The sequence below is a fragment of the Bubalus kerabau genome, chromosome X, assembly GCF_029407905.1.
Source record: "Bubalus kerabau isolate K-KA32 ecotype Philippines breed swamp buffalo chromosome X, PCC_UOA_SB_1v2, whole genome shotgun sequence".
In the NCBI taxonomy this organism is placed as follows: Eukaryota; Metazoa; Chordata; class Mammalia; order Artiodactyla; family Bovidae; genus Bubalus; species Bubalus kerabau.
Window position 1 is genome coordinate 20,115,251 of NC_073647.1, and position 14,582 is coordinate 20,129,832.

The 14,582-nt window shown below is 39.2% G+C and overlaps 1 protein-coding gene and 1 long non-coding RNA gene across 13 annotated transcripts in view; one reads left to right on the top strand and one right to left on the bottom strand.

Annotated features, from left to right (window-relative positions):
• MBNL3 (muscleblind like splicing regulator 3) overlaps nt 1–14,582 on the bottom strand; it is a 120,818-nt gene that overhangs the window by 19,952 nt on the left and 86,284 nt on the right. The window lies entirely within an intron of this gene.
• LOC129639640 (uncharacterized) lies at nt 86–12,050 on the top strand. Its single transcript, XR_008708526.1, has 3 exons — nt 86–323; nt 1,292–1,460; nt 11,660–12,050. It is a non-coding gene; the product is annotated as an uncharacterized LOC129639640 (long non-coding RNA).

The window sequence follows — 14,582 nt, forward strand, 5'->3', positions numbered from 1 at the left end:
ATAAACCAAGCCACATAATTTTAACAGTTATGAGTTAGGTAAATCAAATCGCACTGATGGAGTCTGTTCCAAACATGTTTTCCCTAGCACTTCCACTTTTATGTAAAAACCTTGTCACCATCGATATCATATATGTGGGCATTCTGAAGGCCCCATTCATTTCACTATCCTCCTTTCTCTTCCTGGCAGTACTGCTTTGCTCCAAAGTTTCTGGTCCTACCACGGTTCCTACCTGCCCTACCGAACACTTGCTTTTCTTCCCAGCCCACTATCAATTATGAAGACAGGCAAAGAGGGAGGAAGAAAGGAGTGGATTTTAAAAGGTGAGAGCTTTCATAACTTCTTGCTGTCTACCTAAAAGGAGAATGGTATGGTCATTTTTTTTAAAGAGGTCTTATTTTACAAACGAATCTGACTTGACTAGCCTTGTCTTTATCTAAGGGACCAGATAATATGCACAGTTTAAAAGAGGGCCCTAAATATCCTAAATAGGATTCCTATTAGGCAGGGAGAAATAACAGGATTATAAGGTACATACACTAGAGTATAACTGGTAAAAGTCTTGGAAATGCAAAAGGCTATTACTGGGTTTTTAATTTTTTTACCAGTCCTGATCTCAAAGAGTGTAATATATGTATTGCCTTTATTATTATCTGTGATGAAATAATTTATCACTTTACTGTGCTGTTTTCCAGTGTGTTCCACATGGGAGCATCTTTTCTTTTCAATGTGGTGATAATTTCTTTGATAGTTCTCTTGCCTCCCCTACAGCACCCAATATACATAGTGAATGACTGATAAAATCAATGACATAATTTAAAAATAAATGTAAACGTTTTAATGAATGAATAACAAATCCTGGTTAAACGCAGTATATTTCTAATAGTGACTTTCTAAGGTAGGTGCACTGCGGTACAACTGGTGATGTCTCATGTATTACTAAGAGCATGTGTTCTTGCTTTCTTTTTAATTTCACTAAAAAAAAAAAAAAAATCTGTTGCACTGTTAAGCTGTGCCCACATCCTGTGCTAGATCACAATAATAGGAACAGTTCTAAATGGAGGTAGAGTAGGACTCTGTAGAGTATGAAGTGAGGGACAATCTATATTCATGCAGCCACCCTCTAGCTGGAGTTGAAATTTTCGCCAGCACAGCCTTCTCCATGAAACCCGTGTTATAAACCACATTCACCTTGGAAGGAAGGGCTTCCCCATTAGCACTCTACCTTAAGATGACTTTGTTGTTAGTCACTAAGTTGTGTCCAACTCTTTTGTAATCACATGGACTGTAGCCCTGCCAGGCTCCTCCTGTCTATGGAATTTTTCCAGGCAAGAATACTGGAGTGGGTTGCCATTTCCTACTCCAGGGGACCTTCCCCACCCAGAGACTGAACCTGCGGCTCCTGTGTCTCCTGCACTGCAGGCGGATTCTTTACCGCTGAGCCACTGGGGAAGGCTTAGGTGAGTTTTGTTTGTTTACTTGCTAAGTTGTGTCCAACTCTTTGCGACACCATGGACTGTAGCCCACAGGCTCCTCTGTCCATGGAATTTTCCAAGCAAAAATACTGCAGTGGGTTATTATTTACTTCTCCACAGTGAATTTATCATTAGCTAACTGGCAAATTAGGAACAATGGAAAGAACATGTCCCGCCTGCTTCCAAACTAGTAAGACTCATCACGGTAAGTAGAGAAGGCATGGTGGTCAAGAGTTTTAAGAGGAAAGGGGTGACACCACGTGGGAGGAAAGATGATGGGGCAGTCAGAGGAAGTGCTTTAAGGTTTGAGGACAAAAGCCAAAGGCTGACCCACCCTAACTAGCACTGTGATATAACAGGTTATAGGAACATATCATACTTCTCATAGAATGAGATATAAAGCTTCAGGAATTAACTGATGTGATATTATTTTATATAATGAGCTAAGACTTGGTCTGACAGAATGTGGTCCACTGGAGTAGGGAATGGCAAACCACTTCAGTATTCTTGCCTTGAGAACCCCATGAACAGTATGAAAAGACAAAATGATAGGATACTGAAAGAGGAACTCCCCAGGTCGGTAGGTGCCCAACATGTTACTGGAGATCAGTGGAGAAATAACTCCAGAAAGAATGAAGAGATGGAACCAGAGCAAAAACACCACCCAGTTGTGGATGTGACTGTTGATAGAAGCAAGGTCCGATGCTGTAAAGAGTAATATTGCATAGGAACCTGGAATGTCAGGTCCATGAATCAAGGCAAATTGGAAGTGGTCAAGCAGGAGATGGCAAGAGTGAACGTTGATATTCTAGGACTCAGTGAACTAAAACAGACTGGAATGGGTGAATTTAACTCAGATGACCATTATATCTACTACTGTGGGCAGGAATCCCTTAGAAGAAATGGAGTAGACATCATAGTCAACAAAAGAGTCCAAAATTCAGTACTTGTATGCAATCTCAAAAACGACAGAATGATATCTGTTTCCAAGGCAAACCACTCAATATCACAGTGATCCAAGCCTCTGCCCCGACCAGTAACGCTGAAGAGGCTGAAGTTCAACGGTTCTATGAAGACCTACAAGACCTTTTAGAAAGATGTCCTTTTCATTATAGGGGACTGGAATGCAAAAGTAGGAAGTCAAGAAACATTTGGAGTAACAGGCAAATTTGGCCTTAGAGTACAGAATGAAGCAGGGCAAAGGCTAATACGGTTCTGCCAAGAGAATGCACTGGTCATAGCAAACAACCTCTTCCAACAACACAAGAGAAGACTCTACACATGGACATCACCAGATGGTCAACACCGAAATCAGATTGATTATAACCGAAATCAGATTGATTATAATCTTTGTAGCCAAAGATGGAGAAGCTCTATACAGTCAGCAAACACAAGACCAGGAGCTGACTGTGGTCATGAACTCCTTATTGCCAAATTCAGACTTAAATTGAAGAAAGTAGGGAAAACCACTAGACCATTCAGGAATGACCTAAATCAAATCCCTTATGATTATACAGTGGAAGTGAGAAATAGATTTAAGGGCCTAGATCTGATAGATAGAGTGCCTGATGAACTATGGAATGAGGTTCGTGACATTGTACAGAAGACAGGGATCAAGACCATCCCCATGGAAAAGAAATGCAAAAAAGCAAAACGGCTGTCTGAGGAGGCCTTACAAATAGCTGTGAAAAGAAGAGAAGTGAAAAGCAAAGAAGAAAAGGAAAGATATTCCCATCTGAATGCAGAATTCCAAAGGATAGCAAGGAGAGATAAGAAAGCCTTCCTCAGCGATCAATGCAAAGAAATAGAGGAAAACAAGAGAATGGGAAAGACTAGAGATCTCTTCAAGAAAATTAGAGATCCCAAGGGAACATTTCATGCAAAGATGGGCTCGATAAAGGACAGAAATGATACGGCCTAACAGAAGCAGAAGATATTAAGAAGAGATGGTAAGAATACACAGAAGAACTGTACAAAAAAGATCTTCACGACCAAGATAATCATGATGGTGTGATCACTCACCTAGAGCCAGACATCCTGGAATGTGAAGTCAAGTGGGCCTTAGAAAGCATCACTATGAACAAAGCTAGTGGAAGTGATGGAATTCCAGTTGAGCTATTTCAAATCCTGAAAATGATGTTGTGAAAGTGCTGAACTCAATATGCCAGCAAATTTGGAAAACTTAGCAGTGGCCACAGGACTGGAAAAGGTCAGTTTTCATTCCAATCCCAAAGAAAGACAATGCCAAAGAATGCTCAAACTACCGCACAATTGCACTCATCTCACACACTAGTAAAGTCACGCTCAAAATTCTCCAAGCCAGGCTTCAGCAATACGTGAACCGTGAACTTCCAGATGTTCAAGCTGGCAGAGGAACTAGAGATCAAATTGCCAACATCCGCTGGATCATGGAAAAAGCAAGAGAGTTCCAGAAAAACATCTATTTCTGCTTTATTGACTATGCCAAAGCCTTTGACTGTGTGGATCACAATAAACTGTGGAAAATTCTGAAAGAGATGGGAATACCAGACCACCTGACCTGCCTCTTGAGAAATCAGGAATGCAGGTCAGGAAGCAACAGTTAGAACTGGACATGGAACAACAGACTGGTTGCAAATAGGAGGAGTACATCAAGGCTGTATATTGTCACCCTGCTTATTTAACTTCTATGCAGAGTACACCATGAGAAACGCTGGGCTGGAAGAAGCACAAGCTGGAATCAAGATTGCTGGGAGAAATATCAATAACCTCAGATATGCAGATGACACCAGCCTTATGGCAGAAACTGAAGAGGAACTAAAAAGCCTCTTGATGAAAGTGAAAGAAGAGAGTGAAAAAGTTGGCATAAAGCTCAACACTCAGAAAACGAAGATCATGGCATCTGGTCCCATCACTTCATGGCAAATGGGTGGGGAAACAGTGGAAACAGTGTCAGACTTTATTTTTTGGGGCTCCAAAATCACTGCAGATGGTGATTGCAGCCATGAAATTAAAGGATGCTTACTCCTTGGAAGGAAAGTTATGACCAACCTAGATAGCATATTCAAAAGCAGAGACATTACTTTGCCAACAAAGGTCCGTCTAGTCAAGGCTATGGTTTTTCCAGTAGTCATGTATGGATGTGAGAGTTGGAGTGTGAAGAAAGCTGAGCACCGAAGAATTGATGCTTTTGAACTGTGGTGTTGGAGAAGACTCTTGAGAGTCCCTTGGACTGCAAGGAGATCCAACCAGTCCATTCTGAAGGAGATCAGTCCTGGGTGTTCATTGGAAGGACTGATGCTAAAGCTGAAACTCCAATACTTTGGCCACCTCACGCGAAGAGTTAACTCATTGGAAAAGACCCTGATGCTGGGAGGGATTGGGTCAGGAGGAAAAGGGGACGACAGAGGATGAGATGGCTGGATGGCATCACTGACTCGATGGACATGGGTTTGGGTAAACTCCGGGAGTTGGTGATGGACAGGGAGGCCTGGTGTGCTGCGATTCATGGGGTCACAAAGAGTTGGACACAACTGAGCGACTGAACTGAACTGAAGACAGACTATCAATTTGATGATTCAGGCTGTCTCAAAATTAGCAAAAATCTCAAATGGTAAAATTACAGAACCAATAAGAGCCATATTATATTTTCTAAAGCTATTGAATTAAAAGGAAAACTGGCAGATGTGTGAATTATCTAGATTACAAAATTATTTATCACTAATAAATACTGATCAATTAATAATATTTAGGAATAATGGACATGTAGCAATGCTTCCTGTTATAATAGCTCTGAACTTCTGTATTTTTTTCCTTCATTTTTGGGGGAAAATTTACTGGTTAACCTGGAATATATTTTAACCTTCTTAGGTTTGTTATATGTTCTAATCTCATGAAAACAAGCTGTAAATTAATTGGAAGTCTATATAAATAGTGCAAGGGGCTTGCTGAAAAAGTTTCGGGTTTGTAAGATTATACTGTATCATATTTACATTTTAAAGTTAGCGTTGTAGATTTTACAACTATTTCCTCTTTGGTATAAACTTGATTCTATAATGCTGTTTATTGAAAAGAAGTAGGTCTTTTTTTTTTTTTTTCCCTCAACCCTTGGGCACAGCTGGAACTCCTGAGTTTTTTATTTATTTTCAAATGGACATTTCTGTTTTTCACCACCACCTCTGCCCCAGGGTAAGTATTCCATTTTCATGAATTTGAACATTCAAGGGCTTAGCTTTATTTAACAGCCACCTGTTATATCAGGCAGCCGCAAGTTCACACATTCAATTTTAATAAGCAAATTTAATCCTTCCTGTACCTGTCTTGCAGCCCTTGATGTAAGTTGAGCTAAACATGAACCAATCTGTGGGGTAGTCTTAATTTTAAAGAAAAAGGTACCTAACAGGTTGAATCTGATTTCTATATACAGCCCAAATTGACCGGGCACTTAAATATGTTTCAGATATTCACTCAAGCCTACAAATCATTTACTAAATATTTGAAAATATGAGAAAGCTTTTCTCTTAGAGCAAAGGGTTTGGATTTTCATCTTTCTTGAATCTTATAAAACCAACAAGAATGATGGCAACAACTGACTATATGAATAAAGAGATCACCTAGACAATTATTTACCCTCAATGTGTCTTGCAGTATTAGCTGCTAGGGTAGGAATTCCCACAAGTTACTGGTTACTTGCATGTGTGTGTGTGTGCTAGTCGCTTTAATCATGTCTGACTCTTTGTGACCCCATGGACTGTAGCCCGCCAGGCTCCTCTGTCCATGGGATTCTCCAGGCAGGAATACTGGAATGGGTTGCCATGCCCTCCTCCAGGGGATCGCCCCAACCCAGGGATCAAACCCACGTCTCTTCTGTCTCCTGCGTTGCCAGGCAGGTTCTTTACCACTAGTGCCACCTGGGAAGCCCCAAGTACCTAGAACTATCAGGGCCTTAGGACATGCATTCTAAAATTTGGCGAATTGTCTCTAGAACAGTGGCACCTAATATTTTTCAAGTCCTGAACTTCTCCGAGAGTCTGATGAGAGCTGTGGACCTCGCCCATGGAAAAATTCATATGGGTACAAATTGTGATCTCAAGAAGTTCAAGGACCTCATGAAACTCACCCCAGGGTTATAGAGTACTTACTGTTCAAGAGCTTGTGTTCTAGGGTAATAGTTGGCAAACCATAGCTCCTGAACCAAATCCAGCCTGCCCTGTTTTTGTATGGCCAGAATGGTAAGAGTGGTTTCTCTATTTTTATTTTATTTGTAGTTGATATATACAATATTAGTTTCTGGTGTACAGCAAAGTGGTTCAGTTTTATATATTATATGTATATACTTTTAAATATTATTTCCCATTTTGGTTTATCTCAGGATATTGACTATAGTACCCTGTGCTATACAGCAGGACCTTATTGTTTATCCATTCTAGTTATAATAATAATAGCTTGCATATAATAATAATAGTTTGCAGTCCCAAACTTTCAATGCAACCCCCTCACCCATCCTCCTGGCAACCACAAGTTCTCTGTATCTGTGAGTCTGTCTCTGTTTCATAGATAACTTCATTTGTGTCAGATTTTACATTCCACATATAAATGATATCATATGGTATTTGTCTTTCTCTTTCTGACTTCCTTTACTTAGTATGATAATCTTTAGGTCCATCTATTTGCTGTAAATGGTATTGAAAAGTTCCTTCCTTTTTATGGCTAATATTACATTATATATATATATATTCCAATATATATATAATTAGCTTTTATATATATATATATATGGGGTACTATAAAATAGCACTGATATGAACATAGGGCTGCATGTATCTTTTCAAAGTTTTATCTGGATCTATGCTTAGGGGTGGTATTGATGGATCTATGTCATTGTTGTTGTTTAGTCACTAAGTCACGTCCAACTCTTCTTTGACCCCATGGACTGTAGCCTGCCAGGTTCCTGTGGGCATGGGATTTCCCAGGCAAGAACACTGGAGTGGGTTGCCATTTCCTGCTCCAGGAGATCTTCCAGACCCAAGGTTTGAACCCGCATCTCCTGCACTGGCAGGCAGATTCTTTACCATCTTAGCCACCTGGGAGGCCTGTAATAGATCATATGGCAACTCTCTATTTTTTAGATTTTTGAGGCACCTCCATACCATTCTCTGTAGTGGCTGGACCAATTTACAACCTCACCAACAGTATAGGAGGGTTCTCTTGTCCCACATCCTCTCCAGCATTTGTTATTTTCTACATTGTAATATCTCATAACACATGAAAATTATATGCAATTCACGTTTCAGTTTCCATAAATAAATTCCACTCTGCTCACTCGTAGACCGACATAATGAAAAGCATGGATATCTGTTTTTTCTCATTCCAGAAGAACCTATGTAATATCCTCAAATCTTGTCTCTCGTCCCACAGAGGCTGAGCTATTTGTTAGTCATTTAGAGAAAATTTTGCTGACCCTCATTCTACAGGATTCAAAAATATAAAGCATTCAATTTCTGAAGTAAAGCGCTAATTGTATTAAAATCTATGGATGTGAATTTAATACTTGTAGCAAGATTACACAAATTGAAGAAGTTAGACTTTAGAAACAAATATTAAAGTGTTCACGTAAATGTTCTTTTACATAGTTACTAAAATTCACATTCTTAACTATTTATTTATAGAATAATAACTACTTGGTAACTAAGAATGGGGAGACAGATGGAATCCTGTAAAGGAAAAACTTTAGGAGCCACCGCATTTTGATCTTAAAGGATTCTGAAGCACCTTTGAATAATAATACAATTCAGTGAAAAATGATGCCTCAAATAAATATCTCTAGTTTACACAGACATCTTAGGAACATTGATTTATTACTTAAAATGAGTTATTCCTCAAGGTAGTATAAAGAAATAAAACCTAATAACAGCCTAGATCTCTTTGTAGTAACTTGAATAATACCCAGTGTCAGTAAAATTATTGTTGGATGAATGCAAGATACTTAACTCACTTAGGCTAATCCTGGTCTGAAGTCAATATCATAATTGAGGCCTTCCCTCTAAGCTCCTGTTTAAAGGTGGACAACTAAACATTTTCTTTTATAAGATGGATATGCAGATGACACCACCCTTATGGCAGAAAGTGAAGAGGAACTAAAAAGCCTCTTGATGACAAGTGAAAGAGGAGAGTGAAAAAGTTGGCTTAAAGCTCAACGTTCAGAAAACTAAGATCATGGCATCTGGTCCCATCACTTCATGGCAAATAGATGGGGAAACAGTGGAAACAGTGACAGACTTTATTTTTTGGGGGCTCCAAAATCACTGCAGATGGTGACTGCAGCCATGAAATTAAAAGACGTGTACTCTTTGGAAGAAAAGTTATGACCAACCTAGATAGCATACTGAAAAGCAGAGACATTACTTTGCCAACAAAGGTCCATCTAGTCAAGGCTATGGTTTTTCCAGTAGTCATGTATGGATGTGAGAGTTGGACTGTGAAGAAAGCTAAGCCTGAAAAATTGATGCTTTTGAACTGTGGTGCTGGAAAAGACTCTTGAGAGTCCCTCGGACTGCAAGGAGATCCAACCAGTCCATCCTAAAGAGGATCAGCCCTGGGTGTTCTTTGGAAGGAATGATGCTAAAGCTGAAACTCCAGTACTTTGGCCACCTAATGCGAAGAGTTGACTCATTGGAAAAGACTCTGATGCTGGGAGGAATTGGGGGCAGGAGGAGAAGGGGATGACAGAGGTTGAGATGGCTGGATGACATCACTGACTCAATGGACGTGAGTCTGGGTGAACTCTGGGAGCTGGTGACGGGACAGGGAGGCCTGGTGTGCTGCAATTCATGGGGTTGCAAAGAGTCTGACACTACTGAGTCACTGGACTGAACTGAACTGAAACATTTGGTAACAATTTGTTGACTTGATTTTAATGCCAGAAATATAGCACTCTTAACTTTTAGCACTCATAATATCTTAATTTTATTACTCATTTACAAGCATTTATATAGTATAAAAAGCAGTCCCTTTCACCATCACCATGCATATTTCTATCCTTGAATAATCCCAAGGCACAATGAAATGTATCATTTTCATTTTCATCAGACTTTACTAGATGTTCACAAGGAGCACAACTGAATCATTTTCAGTTTTTCCTTGGTCATCTCCACACTCTTCGACTGGTATTATTGGGACACTGAAGGAGGCCCACATAATCTCCAGACTAGTTGATTGGTCCCTCAGTAATTGAGAGTGAACTTTATAAACAGATGCAAGCTGATAGTGGTGTTTATGTACTAAACATACTTGTTAATAAATAAGCCACTGTGGCCCAAAAGAGAGTGAAGAAAAATACATTCAAGAATCAAAAGTGAATAGTTATCCTCAACTAAACCTGGCTTTTCTGACCTTTTTAATCATGGAAGTCTCCAAATAAGGGGAAGCATTGAAGGGAGGAAGGTAGGTGAAGGATTGATAGATTATTGTGGGTATCATAGGTATAAAGTTGAGCAAGCAAGAGGGAACAAGTTATGATTTGGATCTTCCTGTAGGTGGTAAGAAGCTTTAGAGCAGGCCACGAATTATAACCAACAGCATAATAGCAGGTGATTCCTAGAGAAGGATCTGGTAAAAGGGTAAATGACTTTTTTCTTAGTTGGGGGGGGGGTGGATTTTAACTTTGTTACTGAGACATGAACAAGAACTGCCCTAAAAATTATTTGTTGCTAAATCACTATATAATAACATTGGTAATTCAATTAACTTCAGTATAGCATTAGGAAAGAAAAAGTATTTTAAAAATCAATGACTACTTAATTTTAACAACAGGCATGAGAAAAAGGGTTTGGGGGGAAGGGGAAAATAACAAGAGCTGAGAAGAGCAAAAAAGCCACAGAAAGCCTGGAGACTAGAGATATCTCAATTCAAATCCATGATAAATGGATGCAAGGGGTTATAATTATCAGCGGTTTAACAGAGCACCACCACCACCAAAACAACACAAAATAAAACAAAACTTTTAATGGCTTATAAATCACTCTACAGAGGGGAAAAAAAAAGCTCAAAGCTAAATAAGACAAAGGATCAGGTAGAAATCAGAAACTAAGGGGATCAAAAAAAAATTAATCCATCATCTTACTATTGCTAGATCATATATTCGTAGAGGATAGAGACTATTTCTAATTTACCTTTTTATCTGTTTCTTACTCTTTTAAATGCCTGGCATGAGTAGACACTCAAGAAATATTTAGTGAAGTGAGTCAAAATGGATTCCTAAGCCATTGATTACTTTTAGGTTGACCAGTTACAAAAATCAAAATAAAAAACAAAACAAAACGAACACTCAGGGATCAAAACCAGTGGCAGAGAATTCCATCTGTTTTGCTCTCTGGTGGGGAAAACTTTAAGCAGAAGACCACTCCCAAACTGTCTTTTGACACAGATGTGAAATGCTACATAAAAACAGTATGAGAACCATGGGGTATTATACACATATACATGCGTGTGTGCATGCACACACCCAAACCCACACATATGTATGCATGCAGTTTTTAACTGGAGTGGCTAAGTCATCACTCTCAAAAGGTATCCAATGAAGAGTTTTGAAAAAAAAAGGTTTAGTGATAATATAGACTGAAATATACAACATATTACAAAAAAAAGTGGTTCCAGGGGACAAGTGAATTGCTAATGTGATATTCACAGAATGGCTGAAGAGAGGAGACTAGGTGAAGGAGGGTTTCAAATAATATTTAGTTCATCTATAAAGATTGTTATGGCTTCCCAGGTGGCCTTAGTGGTAAATAATCTGCCTGCCAATGGAGGAGACATAAGACACACAGGTTCGGTCCCTGGTTCGAGAAGATTCCCTGGAGAAGGGCATGGCAACCCACTCCAGTGTTTTTGCTAGGAGAATCCCATGGACAGAGGAGCTGGGCAGGCTACGGTCCATAGGGTCACAGAGTCGGACACGACTGAAGTGATTTAGCATGCACATAAAGGTTATTATGGCAGATTAGGATTATTGGGGGGAAAGATTACTGGGTGGGGAGGGAAGCCATGTTTTTTCACACTCATGGCCCTGTCACTGACAAACCATTGAATTTTATTGATCTAGGCAAGAGGATGGTGGTAAGAAAAAAAAAATCATCCTCTCTAGGTGAGGCTACCAAGCATTGGGTTTGTTTCTTGTTGCTGCTGTGATTTTCTTTATCCTCCGCCAGGGAAAATGAGTTTCACAGACCTTCCCAACTTCCTGCCTTCATCTCGATGGCGATGAACGGCAAGCCATGCTGAGGTACCTGCTGGAGCTTAGACTGTGACCGTGAGCAGGAAAGCTAATAGGCCCACATGGTCTCATTAGCACCCCACTCTCACCAACTGAGCTAACCGGCCCCAGAGGAGAAAGACACAAAATGGGCTGAGAGACGATTACATTTTAATTTATCCCCTGGGAATATACAAGGGAAGATAAAGGGAGAGTGTTGAGATTGGTTACCATCAAAGAAACTATGCACTGTGAAAGACAGCATGTACAAATGCCCTCTGTTTGGTGGCAGAAGTGTAGCATTTTCGTTTCACTGTATTAAACCGAGTTGGGGCAAGGCAGCAAAGCTCCTGCTGTTGTGATTTCTTTTGTTTTACTGTTAAAGGGGCTTTAAGCTGTGTGACATACACAGCCTCAGAAGGGACCTGAATAACTACTCTACCTTGGATCAGTAATTGCAATCAGGAATGAATCCAGGATCTGAGGGGCCTGCAGGTTAGGTTGTTGGGTAGAGGAGGGGAGCCTTAAGAACAAAGAATATACAAATATTTTTGGCAAATTTTATAAACACATTGCTAGGCCTCCTCCCAGGGCCTTGGAAGGAGACCACGCAAATAAGGGGCTCAGAGCCTTCCTTTGCTAACCTCAAGGAAAGCCTGGGAACAATCTATAGAACAAACACATAATGTTAGGTCTCAGTTGCTATATCTAAAAGTAAAATCTTTTCTAATTTTTTAGAAAACTTAGTAAAATCTTGATAAAATTTGGGGCTTGTAGCATGGTACCACTTCAAACACTCCTGTGATATGATCTGATTAACCTCAAGTCAACGTGGATATTTACGACGTAACAGCCATAAATATATTAAGAGCATATTAATCTTATAACTACATAATGCCTGTCGTCTACTGACTTGAATATTTCGCAACAATCACTTTACAAAATACTGAATGTCACTACATTAAGATGAAAGAGATTAAATGTCATCATTTATTATTGCATGAGTAGGTAAACTGAGAAACTCATTGAAGAATCTTCATTAACATTCACTGTAACTTCTGTACTGACCATGAGACTGGTAATCTAGAAAATTTTAATAATTTTTAACAGAAGAGCCCTGAAAACAGGGAGATAGCAGAAATACTTCCGCCAATAGTTTATATGAAATAGAAAATCTATAACTCTGACGTGACTATGCAAAATGTATAATGTATCATGGTGAGGAAAAGATATTATCCTTTCATCTTTAACTATGAAATGATTTATCATTTTCAAAAATTATTATTTTGCAATTTTACTTCTATTCGTTTAAATCTGTCCTAGTCCAAAAGTGCACAGAGTAACATAATATCTTAGAGCTCCTATTTAATTAAATAAAAACACTTGAAACACTGGAGTCTAAAAATACTGATATTATTAATTAGTATATATCCCTTCCTCCTATCTACTGGAACTTCCTACTTATCCCTGTTTGGTCCTGAAGTGTCACCTCACCTTTATTCCTTAGTACATTTTCAGATAGACATATAAGCTTGTTTCTTTTTTTTTTTTTCATATAAGCTTGTTTCTGAGAAATGTATGTGGTAAACAGAATTGTAAAAATGATGTAAAACGGTGGGGAAGGTCTAGACAACATCAGATGATTCTATCTGCGATAAAGAAAAAGGCTGAAGTCCTGTGTTTATAGACTCGGTGGTTTGGAATACTATGACTTGGCCACAGGAATGCAAGCCATGAAAAGCATACAGCAGACCAGAGGACCTGGCACACTGCTATGGCTGAGCCAATAGCCTCTCTATAAATCATCAGGTGCATGCGCTCAACTGGGTCAAGTTTACCTTCATGTAAAGAACTGCCTCCACGTGAATCAACCACATTCAAACAGAGAAAGGAAAGGTATTTATTAGATTATACAAAATGTCTGATTCAAAAATATTTTTATAGCCTATAACATCATATCCACCACACACACACACACACACACACACACACACACATATTACATCTAGCAGTGAGAATCCTTCCTTGGAAATTTCTTTCTGTAACGAATATTCCAAATTATGAAAAGATCTGAAATTCCAAACATTATCTGTTCTCAGAAGTTGGAACCCAGTGTGTCTGCTTGCCCTAAAATTCTTCTCCAGTGCTGTTTGTCTCTTAATTATGCCAAGGGGAGTTCTTAATTGTATAATTTTTTTTTTTTGCTGTGAACATCAGGAGCTCTGTCTCTTAAACTGCACTGAAAAATACTAGGGAGTCGCGCCCTTTGTGTCACTTACTAAACTTCCTCAATAAAGCTACCAAAAGCTTTCTGAGGTGGAATTTTATACTTGCAAATGTCAATTCAGATCTGTTAGATACAGTGAACAAACTTGCCTGCTACAGCAAGCATTCCACCCAAATTGACTAGGTGTGGCTTTTTTTTTCATTGTTCAGTCACACTGAACAGAATCTGTTCTCTGGCTACATCTAGGATGTCATTCCCTTTATCTGTGGCCTTGTAATAAGCAAGCCGTACTCAATTTTCCAAAAGCAGACGTGCTCTTCCGGTATCCTAGAAACAGATCAAAGTGTGGTTTGTGGGAAGACATAAGGTTCAAGGCAGTGATACCAATGGGTCTTAATATGCAGGCAGACAAACAACAGGACTGGAAATTTAAACATTAGCTTGAATATTTTAGGGAAAAGAATCAGATGATCAGAGCAGGAGGGATGTGCAGTTAGAAGGGATAGACAGTTGTTTAGGGAGAGTAGGTACCAAAGAAACAAAGTAAAATTATATGGTACTTCCATAGTAAAATCAAGGTCCATAATAAAGAAAATTTCTTTCAAGTCAGACTGGTAAATGTCACTTAAAATTGCTCACACTAGCTCAATGA